Genomic DNA, 22,324 nt, shown 5'->3' on the forward strand with positions numbered 1-22,324 from the left:
CGCTCCAATCTGAGTGACAGAGTGAGCCTGTGTCTCAGAAAAGAAACAACAACAACAACAACCACCGAAAGATGACTTAGGTTTGTAAATTTGTTTTCCCTGCCTCAGGAAGTTCTAGAAGATATTTTGGACCTTGATTTATCTGTCTCAGAAACAGACGATTTTATCCAGCTTGTAAGTGGCGAAAAGACAGTGTTTGGATTCTTTCCACTGGCTCACCGATATGGAGGCAACCAGGTAAGAGTAGCAACAGCACCACTTCCCTTATGCAGATAGGATTATTTGATGGAAATGCTGTCCTACCAAGGAAATTATTGTGCATTAATTTTTAAAATAGTGCATTGGGAGTTCAACAAGATCTACCTAAAGGAATATGTCATCAGAGGATGTTTATAGATTAGCTGATGTGATTTCTTGCTGTGCTAAAGCTAGAGCCTAATTCTTTGAATGAAATTGAGAATACTGGGGCAGCATAAATATAAATTTTCTGTGGATTGTTACTAGAGAACTCATTCAGTGCACTTTTGGCAAGACATTTTGGCAAAATGAAGCAGTACAACGTGTCAATATAAAAGGACAAATAAGCCGGGTGTAGTGGCTCATGCCTATAATCCCAGCACTTTGGGAGGCCGAGGCAGGCAGATGGCTTGAGCCCAGGAGTTCAAGACCAGCCTGTGTAACATGACGAAACCCTGGCTCTACAAAAATTAGCCAAGCGTGGTGATGCGTGCCTGTGGTCCCAGCTATTTGGGTGGCTAAAGTGGGAGGATCGCTTGAGCCTGGGAGGCAGAGGTTGCAGTGAGCCGAAGTTGTGACACCGCACTGCAGCCTGGGTGACAGAGTGAGACCCTGTCTCAAAAAATAAACAAATAAACAAAAGGGATAAAAAGAAGGACAAATATATAATGTATATAATATAATATAATCTATAAATAGATTATAATTATATCAAGGTAGCCATAGAACAAAGTTGTACAACTACTAGAATGGGAGTAAATCAAGATTCCTTGGGGGTGTTATTTGTGCTACAGAAATCAAGAAGCAATTAAGGCACATTCTGGAAAAGCAAGATGTTGAAACAAGTTCAGGGTATGGTATCTGAATAATTGAAAAAAGAAACAGGAACATAGGACCAATTGTTGAATTTCTGTGACTTTCCTGTAAGCTAGATAAGACTAACACTCTCTGGTCGTTTGGGGGTTTTTTTGGTAATGCTGGTTTGCTCAGGAACTATTTCTAAGATAAATAGTAAAGTATCATAGGGTATGTAGGATTAAATTAGGAAATATATGAAAAGTGCTTAACATGTTAACTATTACAATTATTATAACATCAGGTTCTGGTTTGCTGGGTTAGTTATTTCCTTTCTTCTTCAAGGTCCTATAGGCTAAGAGGCAAAGTAATCAAGCCATTAGGAGGACTTTAAGGGTCACCTGTGACAAACTTGAACAACAATTTCTTTTTCTTTTCAACTTATAAGTTCAGGGGTACATGTGCAGTATGTGCAGGTTTGTTACATAGGTAAACATGTGCCATGGTGGTTTACTGCACAGATCATCCCATCACCCAGTTATTTATTTATTTATTTATTTATTTATTTTTGAGGTGGTGGTTTACTGCACAGATCATCCCATCACCCAGTTATTTATTTATTTATTTATTTATTTATTTATTTATTTATTTATGGGATGGAGCCTTGCTCTGTTACCCAAGCTGGAGTGCAGTGGCACGATCTCGGCTCACTGCAACCTCCGTCTCTTGGGTTCAAGCAATTCTCCTGCCTCAGCCTCTCAAGTAGCTGGGATTATAGGCGTGTGCCACCATGCCTGCCTTTTTTTTTCTTTGTATTTTTAGTACAGATGGGGTTTCACCATGTTGGCCAGGCTGGTATCGAACTCCTGATCTCAAGTGATCTGCCCGCCTCGGCCTCCCAAAGTTCTAGGATTACAGGCGTGAGCCATCATGCCCATTACCCAGTTATTAAGCTCAGTATCCATTAGCTATTCTTGCTGATGCTCTCCCACCCCTTAACCCCCTACAGGTGCCCGGTGTGTGTTGTTCCCCCCGACATGTCCATGTGTTCTCAGTCAGCTCCAACTTATAACTGAGAAGATGCAGTGTTTGGTTTTCTGTTCCTGTGTTAGTTTGCCGAAGGTAGTGGCTTCCAGCTCCATCCATGTCTCTGTAAAGGACATGATCTTATTCCTTTTTATGGCTGCACAGTATTGCATGGTGTATATATACCACATTTTCTTTACTCAGTCTATCATTGATAGGTATTTAGGTTGAATCCATGACTTTCTATTGTAAATAGTGCTGCGGTGAACACACTCATCTATTTATCTTTACAATGGAATGATTTATATCACCCTGGGTATATACCCAGTAATGGAATTCCTGGATCAAATGGTATTTCTACCTCTGGATCTTTGAGGAATCGACACACTGCCTTCCACAATGGTTGAACTAATTGACACTTTCACCACCAGTGTAAAAATGTTCCTTTTTCTCCACAACCTTGCCAGCATCTGTTGTTTTTTTGACTGTATAATAGGCATTCTGATTGTCATGAGATGGTATCTCCTTGTGGTTTTGATTTGCATTTCTCTAATGATCAGTGATGTTGAGCTCTTTTTCGTATATTTGTTGGCTGCATGTATGTCTTCTTTTGAGGAGTGTTTGTTCATATCCTTTGCCCACTTTTTAACGGGATTGTTTGTTTTTTTTTTTCTTGTAAATTTGTTAAGTTTCTTATAGATTCTGGATATTAGACCTTTGTCAGATGGAAAGATTGCAAAAATTTTCTCTCATTCTGTAGGTTGTTTCTTCACTCTGATGATCATTTCTTTTCCTGCACAGAAGCTCTTTAGTTTAATTAGATCCCATTTGTCAATTTTTGCTTTTGTTGCAATTGCTTTTGGAGTTTTTGTCATGAAATCTTTGCCCATGACTATGTCCTGAATGGTATTGCCTACATTTTCTTCTAGGTGAACCTCAGTTTCTTGATCTGTAATGTGAGAGGGCTGATGCAGGTCATTCCAGTTGTGAGAAGTGCTATGGTGAAGACATCTGCTTAATTTTATTTAACGCACCAATTTCCAAACATTTGCCTGCACGGTTTTGTTGTTTTGTTTAAGTCATTACTATTAACATTTTGCTGAACTGTTTCTCTGTTTAGAAATTTCTGAACTAAATGACCCTTTTTGTCTTTTCTAGTGCCCAAATGCGGGGATTCCACGGTTCAAAAAGCCATCTCCCATCTGGATTAAATGTATTTGAAAGCATCTTATGCTGGTACTCACATGCACTGTTGAAGCACAAATACAAGCCTTAAGCCCTGCAGAGTTTTGTTAAGCTATTCTTTTTTTGTAGGCATGTTTTTTTTTTTTTTAGTACATTGTGTAAAAGCTCTTAATCAGTTTCACGTTTGTGCTTCTTCTTGATCTGAAATGGTGTTATAAATATTTATTTGTAAGGATGACTTTGCCATTTTGAATGAACAGTGCAGAAAATGGTTTCTCTTTTATTGGTGGAAAACTAGCTTTCTGATTCCCCTGATTTCACTCCTAGCTCTGCTAGTATCATTCTTTCTACTTCCTTTTCACATTGTGGAATATACTTAAGGTATTGTGGACTTTAGAACTTTCCAGAGCAACTCTCAGTCTTGTGTTCTTGCACTTATTCCATGGATAAAATTAATTACTGGTGGTCTGTTACTGATTAAAATGAAAAGTTAAAATACTGGATAGATTTTTCTTAATTTATTGTTTTTCTTCCAGAAATTAGGCATCTTCTGCATCATGGATAAGCTCATTGAGATCTATGACTTTGCCTAATAATTATAATAAAATTATTCTAAGCCTGCATCTCCAGCCAGATTTCTATCTCCAGCTAGAAATGCCTATAATCCAATTACCTACTGAAAATATCCCACATGTATGTTTCACTGAACTCAACATGTAAAGAAAGCTGCTGGTCTGTCCCATGACTGTTTGCACTTCGCTGCTGACCTGAGAATTTCCCACTCCTTCCCCATGAGCATTGTATATGTTCATGCACAATCTGGAAACGTATGAATGACCTGAGATTTTCTCTGTCCCCTAGCTTTTTAAATTCAATAATCACTAAGCCATATTAACTGTACCTCTTTTCTGCCTTTGCTTTATATTTCCATTGCCACTGGAATACAAACTTATTTATTTTATATTTTTATTTCCTGGTTAAACACGGCCCCTTAACTGATGGCTTTTATAGGGAAAAGGAAACCCTACCAAATACTATTGTTATTTTTTAAGTTAAAGAAATTCAGAAAAACAAATCAAAATAAAATAATGGCAAAGAAAGACCTACATGTTTAAATGTGTAAATTGAACTTCTGAACTTGATTCCTTTTACCTTAGATAGGTCAAACTTTCATAATAGATTGATACTAGGCCACAGATTGGTGACCAAAAAAAAAAAAAAAGACTATAGCATGAACTACTACAAAAGCTTCCTTTGTCTTTACATCTTTTTTTTTTTTTTTGAGACAGAGCCTCACTCTGTGTCCCAGGCTGGAGTGCAGTGGCACGATCTCAACTCACTGCAAGCTCTGCCTCCCGGCTTCATGCCGTTCTCCTGCCTCAGCCTCCCAAGTAGCTGGGACTACAGATGCCCACCACCATGCCCAGCTAATGTTTTTGTATTTTTAGTAGAGACGGGGTTTCACCATGTTAGCCAGGATGTTCTCGATCTCCTGACCTCATGATCCGCCTGCCTCGGCCCCCAAATTGCTGGGATTTCAGGGGTGAGCCACCACTCCAGGACTGTCTTTAAATCTTTTTATGTGATGCTCTCCAGCTATCTTCTATATGACGGGCCAGCAAACCATAGGCCACAAGCCAAATTCAGCTTATGTAATTTTTTTATACAAACCTTTATTGCAGTGCAATCATGCGTCTTTGCTCACACGTTGTCTATGACTGCTTTCACCCTACAATGCAGGGTTGAATAGCTGTGATAGAGACCACATGGCCTACCATATTTCCTATCTGGTGCTTTACAGCAAAAGTTTGCCCATCTCTGCTTTATACCATGACCAGAATGCCCTGATACTCAAATCTAATCTTGCGACTCCCCTTCTCAAACTTCTCCAATGAATCCCTGCAGAAAACATTGTTGACTTCCTATGCATAGCCATTATTTATTCTTTCTTGCTGCAGAAACACAAGTTTATTTAGATATTTATTATTCCATTGCACCCACCCCATCTCTAATTATTCTAAGCTAATCACAGTAATTACATTTGGTTTCCTAGTGACTGGTTTTGAAAGGAGCATGTGGTATAATCCAGCCAATAAAATGTTACAGAAAGATTACTGCAAGCTTCCAAGTTTTCTCCCTATTTAAAAGAAACAGGTGAACAAAAGCAGCTCTTCCAGCCTTCAAATATTGTCTTGAGAGAGCATGATGATTGGAGCTGTTGCTAATTATTCAACCAAAAGTGGAATCCTGGCCAGGCACAGTGACTCACGCCTATAATCCCACCACTTTTGGAGGCCGAGGTGGGTGGATCACAAGGTCAGGAGTTCGACTCTGGCCAACATAGTGAAACCCTGTAAAAATATAAAATATTAGCCGGGGGTGGTGGTGGGCGCCTGTAATCCTAGCTCCTCGGGAAACTGAAGCAGGAGAATTGTGTGAACCCGGGAGACAGAGATTGCAGTGAGCTGAGATTGCGCCATTGCACTCCAGCCCAGGTGACAGTGAGAGACTCCATCTCAAAAAAAAAAAAAAAAAAAAAAATAGCAGAATCCTATGATATCCCTTGGACCACCAAAACAAATTTTGTTCCTATGTTTTTAGCTTGTTTATTCATCTAGTATTGACAGCCAGAATTATTGTGAGAATTTTTCCGGGGCCTACAGAGTAAGATCTACTCGTTCCTATACTATTAAAAAGTGTTGCCTAAGCTTGCCTTATCTAGGTGTTCAAGTCATTCCCAACTACTCCCATATTACTCTATTTCCGCTTGGAAACCCAAAGTGCCAATAAACCCTACAAAATTCACTCACACGTCTTACCATTTATACTTGCTTTTGTAGATGTTTCTTTTCCTGGATATGCGATAATCTCAGATGTTCCCTCTACAAAGGGTGCAGCCTCGTTTGGGTGTTCCCTTCGCCAAGCGTGCAGCCTCATCAGGCGCTCCCTCCACCAAGTGTTCAGCCTACTCAGGCTTCTTTCTGCCAAGGGTTCAGACTCATCAGGCATTCCTTCAGATGTTCCTTCTGCCAAACACACAACGTGGTTAAATTTTCCTTCTGCTAAATATCATCCTTCTGACTCTTTACCTGGCAAACTTCTACTCGTTCTGCATGCTTTCCTTAAATACTACCAAACTTTTCTCCTTCTTTTTTATTTTTATTTATTTATTTATTTATTTATTTATTTTAGATGGAGTCTTACTCTGTCTCCCATGCTAGAGTGCAATGGCGCGATCTCAGCTCACTGCAACCTCCACCTCCCGGGTTCAAGCGATTCTCCTACCTCAGCCTCCCAAGTAGCTGGGATCACAGGCATGCACTTCATGCCCGGCTAATTTTTTGTATGTAGTAGAAACGGGTTTCACCATGTTAGTCATGCTGGTCCCAAACTCCTGAGCTCAAGCAGTCTGTCCACCTTGGCCTCCCAAAATGCTAGGGTTACAGGAGTGAGCCACCACTCCTGGACACCACCAAACTTGTTAAGGCTTTAATTGTCACCTTGGATATAAAATGTCTGACACATACTGAATATGGTAACGACATAATAAGTGATAATTATAAGCTCCCAAAGGGGTTCTGGCACAGAGTAAACACTAAATAAATTAGTAAATATTAGAAAAAAGTGATAATAACAAGAAAAATGCTTAGTACCTTAATAAGTAGTAAATAATAAAAAATGACAATGATAATAAAAAGGACAATACCTTAAAGATGCTTGGCATTTATTTGTTAAGTGGACAAGTGGATAAATGAATAAAAAACATTTTTTTAGAAAATTCTGTTGGAAAAATGCAGAAATTCAACAGAGACAGCTCTACTGTATTATGAGCACCTTAAAGACCCAGACTATGTGTATTCCATATTTGTCTCCTGCAACTTGCAAAACCTAACTTACATAAGTTCTTTGATAAATGTATAATAAAGATGTGCTCATACCATTCATATTGTACAATGCATTGTGTTACATTTAGGTATCACAGTAACACTTTTGCTATTGTGAAAAATTTTTGTATTTTTATTATAATTTGTTGAGCCTAGAGTTAAGCTATTTGAATACTTATAATGTTAATATTTTGGCCAGTAGGAACAGAGTATCTTTTTGTAACAAAATTACTATTAACACACTAATTATCCAACAGAGAGCACAACACATCTTGTTCTAATGAAGTAAATATATCTTATTTGGTTTCAACTTAGAGGGAACGAAGTTGAAAATAGTGAGATCTTTTGGTATAAGACTATGTAACATAACCTGTGCTTCTTAACAAAGATTTGCTTTTCTGACTTCTGCACTCAGTAGATATCTTTGAAAAATAATCTCCTATTGGTACTGATGCACCCTGGCTAAGGTTTATAATTCTTGTTGACATTTGTTTATAGTGCCAGAAAAGTATTATTGAGTTCTAAATTCTTTTTTTTTTTTCAAGGTGTCAGCAGCATTGATTTCTTTTTTTTTCTTTTTTTTTTATTATTATTATACTTTAAGTTTTAGGATACATGTGCACAATGTGCAGGTTAGTTACATATGTATACATGTGCCATGCTGGTGTGCTGCACCCATTAACTCGTCATTTAGCATTAGGTATATCTCCTAATGCTATCCCTCCCCCCTCCCCCCACCCCACAACAGTCCCCAGAGTATGATGTTCTCCTTCCTGTGTCCATGTGTTCTCGTTGTTCAGTTCCCATCTATGAGTGAGAACATGCGGTGTTTGGTTTTTTGTCCTTGCGATAGTTTACTGAGAATGATGATTTCCAGTTTCATCCATGTCCCTACAAAGGACATGAGCTCATCATTTTTTATGGCTGCATTGAGTTCTAAATTCTAAAGATACTTACTTTTTTGTGACACAGTCACTATGTCACACAGTTGATCCTTCAATAAGGGTTTTCACTGTAGGAACCCACTAATAGACAGATTTTTCTTTTCCTTTGCCACTGCAAGATAGCAAGACAAATCTCTCCTCTCCCTCCTCCTTATCAGCCTACTCAACGTGAAGGCAATGAGAATGAAGACCTTTATGAATAATAATTCACTTCCACTTAATAAATAGTGAATATATTTTTTCCTCCTTAAAACACTTTCTTTTCTCCAGTTCACTTTATTGTGAGAATACAGTATATAGTACATATGACATAGAAACTATGTGTTAATTCACTGTTTATGCTTTCAATAAGGCTTCAGGTCAACAGTAGACTATTAGTAGAGTTTTGGAGGAGTCAAAAGAAACAGATTTTCATATAAAGCAGATTTTCAGCTGCTTGGGGGATCAGCACCCTAACTCTCATGTTACTCAAGACTCAACTGTAATTAATTCTCATTTACTAAATGCAAACCATTTATTGTAAAAATTAAATAGAGCCCAGAAGTTCAAGACCAGCCTGGGCAACATAAGGAGACCCTGTCTCTACAATTAAATAAATAAATAAATAAATAAATACATACATACATACATAAATAATTGTTTCTTCATAGGTTATAACACTGAAATGTTGCAGTTTTTGTTATTAATTCCTACTTTTCATTATTAGATGTTCCATTCTTTGTGGCTTGTAATTCAGGGCATCTAAGCTACTTTATAATTTGTAATAAAATTTATTTATAAATATTAATTTATTAAATTGGATAACCTGATTATCCCCTATTACCAAGCTCATCAATCACACCAAGGGTTATACATTTTATAACAAACCTAAGTTGTTATGACAATTGAGGAAACGTACAATATACAAACTTAAAAATTGTTTTACTTATTTATACAAAAGTATTGTATAAAATTTTAGGGAACATAATTAAAAACATTTTTTTCGGATAATATTTTCTGAGATTATAAACTACCTACAACTAAATTCTTAACTAATTCTGAATAATAAACTAAAAAATTAAATCAAAGCTATATATATGTACACACACACACACGCATATGTATATATATAAACACATCCTATTTCCACATTGCTTTTTTAATTGCCGTTGTATGATCAACATTTCCATAACCTTATGGTAGCACCACCAAGAGTAGTTTACTATCAGAAGTCTTACCCAGATTGCTATTTTGAGGATTTTTAGATATCTTTTGTTTATATTCCAAAAGGTGTTGATGAATGCTATGTATAAAAATGTAATAAATAAAACTACTATTTTAACACTGATATAAAAACATTTACCAAATTTATTAAGTTCTAGAGTAGTATTTCAGACAATATCAGAGCTAACATCAGAATATTACTTATTCCATTACTTTAAGTTTGTAAGCTCTATGAACTTATTAATCTGCTAATTAAAGAAGAAAGAAAGTACATGAAATACACATGAATTCAGGGCAGGGTAACTCAGTAAATTCACTAGAGTTAGCTTGGCATAATGGAAAATGTCCTTAACTCAGAATAAGTTCTAGCGCAGTAACCAACAGGTATTTTTTCTGGAACAAGTTGCTTCTCTTAGGCTCAACGTCTTCTAAAAATGAGAATTTTAGAGCCTTATTTCGCTAGGTTATTATAAAGATTTAACAAGATAACATTTTTTAATGCTCAAATAAATAGTGAAGCAATGAAATAATTTGTTCTTGAATCTTATTGCTGAAGCTATTTTTAAATTCCCAATAAAATCCAATGTGTTAGTCTGGTGCAGTGGCTCATGCCTGTGACATAAGCACTTTGGGATGCTGAGACAGGAGGACTGCTTGAGCCCTGAAGTTCAAGACCAGCCTGGGCAACATAGGGAGACCCTGTCTCTGCAAAATATAAATAAATTACAAAACAAAACAAAACAAAAGAAAGGTGTTTCTTCATAGGTTATAATGTTCAAATGTTGCACTTTTCTGTTATTAATTCCTACTTTTGGTTATTAGATGTTCTAGTCTTTGTGGCTTGTAATTCAAGGCATCTAAGCTATTTTATAATTTGTAATGAAATTTATTTATAAATATATTAATTCATTAAATTGGATAACCTGGTTAGCCTCTATTACTGAGCTCATCAATCACACCAAGGGCAGAAAACTAATAGATGTCAGCATCTGGCTTGGACTACTACTACTCTTATCTACCTCCTGAAACTCTGAATCAACAAATCTTTGTTAGAATGATGCTTAGTCACTATGCTCATTTCCAGCTGCTGCGGAAGACCAAACCCTACCTTTATTTTTTGTAAGTTCCACAAAGAAGATGCAAGTTGGTATTTTCTCATTTCTGAGATGCACTAACAGCATATTGCAAACAAGATCCTACGTGTTACTCACCACATCTCATTTCATACATCACCTTGCATCAATATTTCTTGTACGAAAATCACAACTGCAATACTGGGTGACATCCATTTTGCTTTGACTCACGCCATTTCCTTGGAGCTAGTTAGAAAGTAGTCACATGTCCTTTTGGAAACTGCAAGAAATATGCAACACTTCACAGATCTGTGTGTCATCCTTGTGCAGGGGCCATGCTGATCTTCTCGACGTTGTTTCAGTTTTACTATATGTACCGCTGATGCCAGCGCAAATCCCTACTTTTATACCTGAAGACTGATCAGTCATGGATGCGGCTTAGCTCTGTTAAATGTAACCAACTTACTTGGGATTTTGTGAAGTCTATTGAATGGCTTCATGGTGATGCAGAATTTGAAAATATTTTAAAAACTTGAGATAGAGATGCAGGTAGCCTGGGAGATTTTTACTTTTAGGAAAAAAGAATCACTTGAGGGGACAAGCACAAGTTGGAACCCACTGTAACTTGAGGAAGATGATGTGGGATCTTCCAGAATAAGATGAGACCTTCCACTACCTACAAAATGGTGCTACACCGATTATAAAGGTCCAGGGACATAGTTGTGGTAACAAAATAAAAAGGGATCTCTAATTTCTTCCTGTAACATTATTTCAACCTGATTCACAGTTTCCAACTATCACAACTAATATTTGCTAGAGAAAACGGAAAAAAGCCACTCAAAGGATAACTTACCATGAAGGTCTAGGCCACGTCCAGGCTAAGATGTGGGTTTCACATCAGGTTTTGAGTGGGAGGAGAAGGGTCAATTTCCTCACTATGTGTGTGGCTAAAGCTAAATGTCCTAGCTGCCAGGGCAGGGTGCTGGTACTTTGGAAACAGTGGCTGAGAATATGTATGTGAACTCTAAAAAAATGTAATAACCTTGAAGTCTACATGTGGATCACCATGAAGACTGAGGGATCTGTATTAGTAAGGGCATCCTGGTGGCAAAGGTCAATCATTACCAGACTGCAGGAGTAGTTTCAATGGCAACAATGCAGCAACAGCATCAATGGAAACAACAAAATGAAGAGAATGGGCATTTCCCACCCCCCCCAATCCTTCTGACTTAAACAAAAGGAATGTCTTCCTTGGACTTAGGGAACCCCTTAGATTCTTTTAAAAATTCAAGGATGAAGGTATGGAAGACAGCCCCGGGGACACTATCAGGTTTTCTGCGAAAGTGGACATTTCGGGACCCACATAACTAATTAGAAAAATCAAAATTGTGACACTATATTTATCCCATGCATAGGGGATATACTGCAAATCAAGTAGACAACATTAGGACCCCTAGGGATAAAGTTGTTGAAAGTCCTAAAATAAAGAATCCTGGACCCATTACTCCTTCGAACTAGTGTAGCTTTTTGCCTAGTTTCTGGCTGATGAAGTGAACTAACTCGCTGTCATTCAAAAATTACCTGAAACAAACTATGAAATCTCACCTAGCCTTTAAATGTAAACACTTAACGAATTAAATCTACCAGCAACAGCATAACCTCCTGCAGTCATTCCACACATATCTTCAGCACAGATGTCAATATTTTGCTGAAGAAGAATGCTGACTCTCTCTGTTGATCCATGACATACAGCAAGCATGAGGGCTGTGCTAAAATAAGAAAGAGATAACTTCATTATTAGGAACAGAAGCAATTTAATATGTCCCTGTCAGTGTAGAATTAACCATTTACATGTACTAACAAACATAAGTATGTTGAGTGCTCAAGTGTTTATCCTTGTAAATCACCACCAAAGCTGAAAGGAAGGGGCAAAAAGACTCATGTCCCACTGGGATATGGCATACTAGAAGTGGCTAACATAAAGTCCTTTGAAGGGCAAGAAAATATGCTCTGTTCACAAATCTTAAAGAGACAAAGATTTAAGTGAAGAATTCTCTATTTCTTCCTTAGTCTGACATAATATTTTGTTCTTCAAAATCAGCTAGAAGTCAGACAAATGAGAGCAATCTGAAGGCTTAAAACAGTATGAGGAGTAATGATATGAGTAGTAGTCGTAGTAAGTTCAGTTAATGATGCTGATAAGAACGTGTGGGACATTGAATTAAATGCTGCTGATCTTCATAATGTTACTTCCACACAACTGTCCTTAAAGGACATATTATTATTTTCCTTTTCATATAGAAAATCATACTTGGTATTAAGTAATTTTTGTGAAATCAAACATATCAAGTGAAGAAGCTAGACATGAACCCATTCTTATGTGAATCAAAAGCCTATCTGTTTTTATCACTTGCCTATGGCTTGTCTTTTTTGTTTGAGACAGATTTTCACTCTTATTGCACAAGCTGGAGTGCACTGGCACTATCTCAGCTCACTGCAACCTCTGCCTCCCGGGTTCAAGTGATTCTCCTGCCTCAGCCTCCCGAGTAGCTGGGATGACAGCCACCCGCCACCACACCCGGCTAATTTTTAGTATTTTTAATAGAAACAGGGTTTCACCATATTAGCTAGGCTGATCTTGAACACCTTACCTCAGGCGATCCACCTGCCTCGGCTTCCCAAAATGCTGGGATTACAGGCATGAGCCATGGTGCCCAGCTAGATTATCTTAATTAACTAAAATGTTAATCCAATTAAAGATGTCTTTCTTCCCTCTACCTATACAAATTAGAAATAATAATACACTGTGAATAAAAAAGGAAAAAAATGATAAATTCACAGTGTCTGATGATAGCAATTAATAGTCACGTAGGGATAACGTAAAATTAATATTCTTCAAAGAAAACAACTTAAAGCAACCAGTCATCCTAAAGACAAAATGATTTTAAACTCCTATTTCAGATTATTATTATTATTATTATTATTATTATTATTTTTTTGAGACAGAGTCTTGCTCTGTTACCCAGGCTGGAGTGCGGTGACACAATCTTAGCTCACTTCAACCTCTGCCTCCCTGGTTCAAGCGATTTTCGTGCCTCAGCCTCCGAGTAGCTGGAACTACAGGCATGTACCACCATGCCTGGCTAATTTTTGTATTTTTAGTAGAGATGGGGTTTCACCATGTTGGCTAGGCTGGTCTTGAACTCCTGGCCTCAAGTGTTCCAATCACCTTGGCCTCCCAAAATGCTGGGATAACAGGTGAGAGCTACCATGCCCAGCAAATATTGCACTTTTTAAAAAGTGTATAAAAAACAGAAGTTAGAAAAATACTATAAATGTGTTAATCATTCAATATTGAATTATAAAGTAAACTTAAAAAGTTCATACTTCTTAAAACTAATACAGAACCACTTTAGCTAATAGAAGATAATGCAACCAAAAACATCAGATTACAAATAAGAATCAGTCAGTATAATAAGAGAAGATAAATCCTACTATATACTGTTCTTTATGTTGACCAGTCCAAATAATTGCTTTTCTTCCTGATAATTTGTGTTGATAGTTTTCACTATAATCTAATAATTTTAAGTAAATGTTATTAATATTTCTGACTTGAGTGTTATTACTCTAGAACACTACTCAAGTGTTTTTCAACAGAAAAAGAACTACTATACCATTTAAACTTATCAGCTGCATTTTCATTGGCATTTTTTGTCACTAAAAATTCCACAATGTCCTTGCTTCTTTTCATAGGCCAGTAAAAGTGGTGTGAGGCCAGCCTGTAAAACAGCAAAAACAATTTATAATTCATGAAATTACATATTTCTCAGCTGAACTGAGTATCTTGTATAATATCCTATGAACTTAAACACATAAAATAGAAAGTAAATCAATAGCAGCCCCTTCTTTCTCCCTTTTCTGTGCTTTCCCATGCACTGCACCTTCCCTTGGAAACATTCAGCCTCTGCATCACCACATTAACTCTGGTTATCTCCAAAAATCTTTATATTGTAATGACTTTGTTGTTTCCCATCTAAAGCAAGAGCTTCTTGAGGACAGGGGCTGTGTCTTTTATCTCTATATCCTTAAACCCTAAGATACAGTAGTAAATACTTTGTTTTTTATTAAATTAGTAATCTAAATTATTACATCTAGAGCAGTGTTTCTTAAACTATATTCCAGAGAATAATTACCTTACCAGAAGCTTTGTGCCCCAACAGATTCCATATTATCTATGTTCAAGAAATATTATAAAACTATGAATTAAATGTCCATTATCCAAGAAATGACTTGAACTTTGCCTAATCCTTATTTGACAATATATTTTTGTGGCAGACATTAATATTTGACAAATCAGAATTTCAGGGATACGGTTTTGAAAGCTTCCCAAGAAAAATGGAGGTTTCCTCTGGTGATACAAACTCACTGATTCTCTTCTATCAATGATCCCAAGATCCCAGACGCCAGTGTCAGGCACTCCTCCTCTAAATGGGTCACTAAGGAAGTAGGCTCTAAATTAAAAGAGATTAGCCTCAAATGAACTTTGATTGCTTATGATAAGTGGTCCATGGGGTTTCTCCTATTACAAGACAATAGAATTTTATCTCAGCTATTAGAAATTCAGTATAAAAGTTTATTCTCAATTATAATGATAATACTAGGACTCTAGTGCGTATCTACTTCTTAAAATGCAATAATCCATTTTGATTCTGGTTTGTATTGTAACTGCTACTTATTTTTTTGCAAAATATCAGGAATACGAATAAAATGTCTTATTAATGAAAGTTCTAACTCATCTATATGGATTAGCATAATAGAAGCCACAAAATCACTTGCATTTTAAGGCACAATTCTGAGGAGAAAGATATAATATTTTCTGCAATAGGTATAACCTATTCAAATATAACCATGATTAATCTAAAAAGGCTTAAAGGCATTCTAATAGAAGATGATTATTTATGGTTTATGTAAAGAAAAATCGTTGTTTAAAAAATCTGAATTCTAGAAGTCAACCCCATTATTAATGAATTAATGTAAAATATAAACTATATATTATAAACACCTATCAACTGTCTTGAATACCTTGAACTCTTTACCAAAATATACTATGAGAGAGGAATTGATAACTGAAATATTTACAGAGGCAAAAGGGGTAAGTTGAGTAAGTGATGTGCCTAGGTGGACACAGCAGCAAACTGGAAACATACGCTTTGTGTAAAGCTAGAACCTCTTCAGAGCATAGCAGTCATTTTGGCTCAAGAGACACCAGATTCTACCCTTTAAGAGGAAATCCAGATTTCTGCATGTCTCCTAAATTTTACACGATGACTCAATTTATGCAGGCAAATTTTGCTTTCTTATAGTTTTACACTAATTGGAAAGAAAAAAAAACTTGGGTGGGAAAGAATATTTGAAAAAGTTTTACCTTTAACAAATTCAAATATTTATCATAAATGCACCGAAAAGCCATACTCTCTAGTAGTTCTTGTAAAAATATTAATATTAAAGTAAAATCTTAGACAGTTAAGTTCTTTCAAACTGTTTTCATGCAAGGAATGTTTAAGCTTACAAATATAAAAAAACTTACAATGTTAATGTTAAAACAAATGGATTTCAAATATTTTGAAAATAACATTGGTTAATGTCTACCTTGTTTTTCACTTCGATGGGGACAGCGGTTTTGCCACAATTGACATCTTTTCACTATAAACAGCATGATGGAGAGCCATGTTGCCATACACATCTACAATATTTGGATTGGGACCTGAATCTACCAGAATATTTGCACAAGCTTCCCTCCAGCATTGTAGAGCCTGTCAGTATTAAAGCAAGAAGTAAATTATAAATTATAGGAAATCAAAACAAATATTCCACAGGTTTCACAAACTAGTTGTATTTCAATGAGATAAATTCATTTTTATTCCATGTATTTAAACCAAATCCATCTCCTGCTGAAAGGACCGGCTGCAGTTTACCTTCATCAGAGGTGTCCTGTTTTCACTGTCACGGACGTCAAGCCAGCACTCTCTGTCTGCCAGAAGTGTTACTATTTCTACATGGCCGTTGGCACAGGCCCCATGTAGGGCAGTCCTACGAGAGAGTGAGAGGACTTTTTAGGAAAGTTTAGTTCACTGTCTCAAAACATACAATGATTTATGTAATTGTAAACATTAAATACCACGCGCTTTCTCTGCCTTCAAACAAATATTTAATATTCTCCTGAAGAAAGTACAACATTCATTCATTCTAATTACTGACTACATTATTGAAAGAGTGGCCTGTTTGAATAGAAAGAGCTTGGCCTTTGGACTCAGTTCAACTTGGGCTTGAATACAACTTTAAGGTCTTTCACTTACTAGCTGTCACTTAACCTCTCTGTGCCTCAATTTTCTCATCAATAAAGTGAAGATGAATACAGCAGTTATCTCACAGGACATCACTGTGATGCCTCAGTGAGAATCTATGCAAAGTATTTTGAAGAATTTTTAGCACATGTGACAGCTCAGTAATTGTTAGATATTATAATTATTACTTCTACTTAACAAAGACAACATTTTAAGTAAAATAATACAATTATGTCTACTTTGTGATATGTTTTAAAGGTTAGAGATAACACTGTATTTTAATGGTTCTAAGATGCTCAATTTCTCATATTTTAACATCTCTGACATTGAAATGCCACTTACAATTCATTATTTATTACAACTATATTTGGCAAAAATTTAAACAATCTTTTATTGGTACACAAAATAAGGAGGCATCACACAATTCACGGTGCCTTCCATGAAGGTGAATATGGTATATACAACAGGATGATGGCAGTCCTAGTCACAGGATTAATAATTAAAGAAATTTTAGCTTTTAAGAGTACTATGCAAAAGGAGAGTTGAAATAAAAACAACAAATTGTTGAAACAAAGTACTCCTTTAATATTTTAAAAACTTCAAGCCGAAGAAAACTTGGGATTCAAATTAATAGGTATGGCACATTTTATTTCGTATTTAGATTTGCAGAATGTATATTAATTCATATTTAGATTTATGGAGGGAATACATGTAAATTAGGTATTTCCAATGATTAATATTACTATTTAAAGCTGTTATAAATTTCCAAAATTGTGGTTGGTAGTTATCTTTTACTAGTTTCTCACTTCAGAAGTATTTTTGTTTGAAAGATGAGAGGAAAAGCTTCAATTGAGATTCAGTCCTATTACTCCAATTTTAAACCTCTCACATTGCTCAGGCTGAGCAGGTAAATGTGACATTTTTAAGGATGAAAGAGTCTTGAGAGTTAATAGAATGTGTCTTCTACATAATAGGCATTCAGCTTACATGTGATAAATGGATTCAAAGAATGGATAAATATAGTTGGGAAGTTCAATATCTTAAAAAACTGCTATAAATAAAGCACTTATATTTGATACTTTATTTTCCTAATAATAAAACTACACTAAAATGATTAATCTGTAATTATTGACATACATGTAATAAATCTAGATTAATAAAAATATGTTGTCTAACAAAATGTATATGCAAATCAACAAGCACAGATAAAAAGTTTCTCTTCTGAAGATGCTAAAAGTTCACAGAATATACTAATCCACAAACAAATAAAAATTAAAATATAGAAAGTGAGAAATTATTTTTATATGTGCAAAATTCATATTCCTGCTCTTCCCAAAAATTATTTAATTAATAATAAACTTTTACTAATAACATTGTACATGCTCAATGCAGAAATCAAAGAGAATAAAAAGGAAAAACATTTTATATTAAAACAAATGCCCTCAAATAACAAATTTTATCATATTTTGTATATAATTTCAGCTAACACAAGACCATAGTCTGTGTGTACACATAATTAAATTGAACTTTACCCTCACTTGATACACCAAAATACATTTTCAAATGTCAACATACTTCTGTATATATTTCTACCTTGAGTGGTCACATATATTATCCCATGCTGTAAATTCACTGAAAATTATTTATAAAAGTCATTATATGGATTCTTCTTAATATATTGATATTTTAAGCAGTGCTCAGAAAAGAAATTGCGTGTATATTTCCTTACTTTCTAAAAATATTTTAGTGTAATAGAATTGATCACTAACGGGCATATACAATTTTTTTAATATTGTACTTACCACCAAATTGTCTATTTGAAAAGTCATCTGCAACTTAAACTTTAAGCAGCAGTATAAATATCACTGCTCTTTATCCTCACAAACTTTGTGGATAGAAAACAGTATTTGATTCCTCTTTTAACTTAAATGCCTTCTCTAACCAGGAACACTAAATATTGTTTCCTGTGTGCGTAAGTCACTTGCAGATCTAGAAAAAGGACTTTGCCCAGTTTTAAATTAGAGGCAAACTACTTTTTTTAGATCTGCAATTTAGGTCTCTAATTTAAATTGCCCAATTTTAAATTAGAGGATTTTTTGTTGATTTGAGTGAATTCTCTATAAAATGAAGATTTAAAAATCACTATGTATACACACATGCACATACATGTGTAGTAAATATTTTACAAGTATGCTGCCTTTTATTTTTTCTCATATGCAGGGTAATTTTTGTTTCGCTAAATTAACCTTCGCAATGCTTATTTCTGAGCGTCTTAGAAAGGTTTTGTCAACATAAAAATGTATCTGTGTAAATAGGCATTTATGTTTTCTTCTGGTATTTTTCTCATTTTGTATATTAAAAATTTTTAATCTATATTCCATCAGGAACTTATTTCTTTTATGTACTGTAACGTTGGCATTTTTTTCTAGAGATCATCAAACCCAAGAGAGTCTAGATTTTCTTCTATTATTTTCCAGAAGTTTTATAGTTTTGTATTTGACATTTAGGTCTGTGATTCATTTTGACTTAATTTTGGTGAGAAGGTAAGATCTGATTCATTTTTTTTACATGTGGATATTCAGTTGTTCCAGCACCACTTTCTGAAGAAACCAATCTTTGTTTCATCATGTTGCCTTTACTTTTTCATCAAAGATTAATTAAATATATTGACGTGTCTCTATTTCTAAACTCTCTGTCTTGTTTCATTAATCTGTCTATTCTTTCATCAGTATGATACTGCCTTGATTGAAATAGCTTTACAGTAAGTCTTGAAGTTGAGTAGTGCCTGTCTTTCCTCCAACTTTGTTCTCCTTCAATATTGTGTTAGCTATTCAAGGCCTTTTTCTTCCCCATATAAGCTTTAGAATTACTTTTTCTATATCCACAAAGTAATTTGCTTCCATTTTGATTAAAAGTGCTTTGAATCTGTACATTCGTAAGAAATGACATCCTGACAATATTGAGTTATTCTATTCATGAATATGATGTATCTTCTCCATCTGTTCAGTTCTTTTTTTATTTCCATCATCAGATATGGACAGTATATGAAATTACATATCTCCCTCTACCTTGACCAAAGGACAGTGATGAATTCCTCATTCTGCAGCCAACAAGTCACCTCTGAGGGCCATGTGTCTAAACATAGACAGGAGGGTAAGAAAATGATAAAGACATCCTGGGAAAAATAGGAAATTCAAGACTCAGCAACTGTGTCTAAATAACTCCTTTCCATTTCCCCAGGGCACCTGTTGCTTCAGCCAACACCTGCTGGTGTGTGCTGAGGATGCTGGTGCTGCTGGCTTTCCCAGCCCTGCCCCAGGGCTGCTTTGGGTGTGTGCCTCTTGAGCTTAGTGAGAATGTACTTCTTCATCCCTACCATGGGTGAAAAATTTTGACAAATAAACACTTTTAAAAATAATGCCAACTTTTGTATTAGATAGAGGTGCTGCGTGTGCAGGTTTGCGTGTCTTTTTGGTAGAACGTTGTATTTTCTTTTGGGTATATTCCCAGTAATGAGATTGCTGGGCCAATTAGTAGCTGTGTTTTACATTTTTTGAGAAATCTCCAAACTGCTTTCCATAGTGGCTGACCTAATTTACATTCCCAGTGACAGTGAATAGGAGTTTCCTGTTGTCTGCAGCCTCACCAGCATCTGTTACCAAATAACCACTTTTATTCCAGGCATAGATCATCTGTTAGTTTTGATTTTGGCACATCCTCTGAAGAAGATAGTGTTTTTCACACTGAAAGATTATTCCACATTCCAAACGTGTTTTTGTTTTTTTTTCTCATTTTCTGAAGGTGTGTTGAACTTTCTGTCTGCATCAGTTTGGGGTATAAGTTAAGAGCACTGTACCTTGAAGTGACCCATCTCACTGTCCCCATGCAGTGTTCTGTCCCAGAACTCTTCACAAGCTTTTTCCCCCTGTGGGCCCAGCAGGGACAGGAGGTCCCCAGAAAGTCTTTCACCAGGCAAGTGACGAACTAAAGAATTACCACAATCATGTGTGACTGTTCTCAAAGCTCCCAAACATAGAAAGGGGGACAGTTGCAGGTAATACAGCTTTATTAATGGCGGTAACATCTCAACTCAGCAGGAAACATACTGTGGGCTGTGAGAACAGGTTACAATGAATATTGAGGCAGAAAAAGTCACATTAATCAGATATTAGCCCCAAAATGCTCTTGCTCAAATGGTAAATGTCCTTCCTGCACATGTGGCAATACCAGACTTGCAGAAAGCACACGTGGTGAGAGACAAAGCCTGCTGCCTGTCTGTGAGCTTCAGTGCCCAATGAGACGCAGCAAGCTTTCACCTCTTCTTTCTACACTGCTGCTTTTATTGCACAGTACATTTTCATATATGTTGTATTCCATTTTTGAATGTTGTATTCCATTGGTCTTTCAGACTAATGATGAAACAGCACAACACAATTTTAATTTCCAAGTCTCTACAATATTTTAAAGGGGAAGTCACTCTCTTTTAATTCTCAGACTTTTCATGGATATTTTAATCTGTTTGCTCTTCTTTACAATAAAATTCGCTATATCCAGAACACAGATGGTATCTATATTGGAGTTAAAATCAACTTATTTTATTTTCTTTATTTTTTTGACTTTTATTTTAATCTCAGGGGTACATGTGCAGAATATTCAGGTTTGTCTTGAAATGTCTGTCGAGGATGAGGGTTGCTGTACAGATTATTTCAACACCCAGGTGTTAAGCCTAGTGTCCATTAGTTTTTTTTCCCGATCCTCTCTCTCCTTCCACCTTCCACCCTCCGATAGGCCCCAGTGTGTGTTGTTTCCCTCTATGTGTCCATGTGTTCTCATCATTTAGCTCCCACTTACAAGTGAGAACATGCCATATTTGGTTTTCTGTTCCTGAATTCCTTTGCAGGATAATGGTCTCCACCTCCATCCATGCCCTTGCAAAGGTACATATATGCCATGGAATACCATACAACCATAAAATCAACTTATTAATTAAAGTACTTTTGATGTCTTAATAATGTTGATCCTGCCTAATCATGTAATGTCATAATTTTTCATTTATACAAATCTATTTTTATGTTTTTAAGAAACATTTTGCACCAATTCCATACTAATTAAATTATTTTAAATAATTTTCTTTAAAACTTTGGCATTATCTCTTTTTCATCTATGAACACAAGACACTCCCATTAATTCAATTAACATAAGTTATTGTGTTAATGAATTTCCTAATGCGACGAGTCTCACTTGCATTTCTGGAATAAATGGACTTCCTAATGATCTAATATTTTAATGGGTTGGCACAATGGTTTTTAACATTCAAAAATTTTACTTTCATATTAATATGTTCTAATTATATATAATACTCTATATGGCATCAGACAAGTAAAGTTATCATATCACTTTTTTTCATTTTTAAAATAGATCAGTTTTATTCTGCTAGTTCCATAAAAACAATGTAAACACAAGCATTTTGTACATCTTTCTGGTGAATTCACATAATGCTTAGTTCCCTGATCCTTTGACCTCCTCGTCTTCTCCAGTTATTTTCTGTTTGGACCACTGGCCTCAGGAGTGGAGTGGGTTTGGGGCTTAGGAGAGAGCAATGTGGCTTTTTGGTATGACTCGTTTGCCCTCTC

General features: G+C 35.7%; 2 pseudogenes; one reads left to right on the top strand and one right to left on the bottom strand.

Annotated features, from left to right (window-relative positions):
• LOC112135123 (putative ankyrin repeat domain-containing protein 30B-like) overlaps window positions 1-22,324 on the top strand; it is a 156,529-nt pseudogene that overhangs the window by 74,191 nt on the left and 60,014 nt on the right.
• On the bottom strand, window positions 10,633-10,733 carry LOC112135273 (U6 spliceosomal RNA; annotated as a pseudogene).

The sequence above is a fragment of the Pongo abelii genome, chromosome 8 (assembly GCF_028885655.2).
Source record: "Pongo abelii isolate AG06213 chromosome 8, NHGRI_mPonAbe1-v2.0_pri, whole genome shotgun sequence".
Lineage (NCBI taxonomy): Eukaryota > Metazoa > Chordata > Mammalia > Primates > Hominidae > Pongo > Pongo abelii.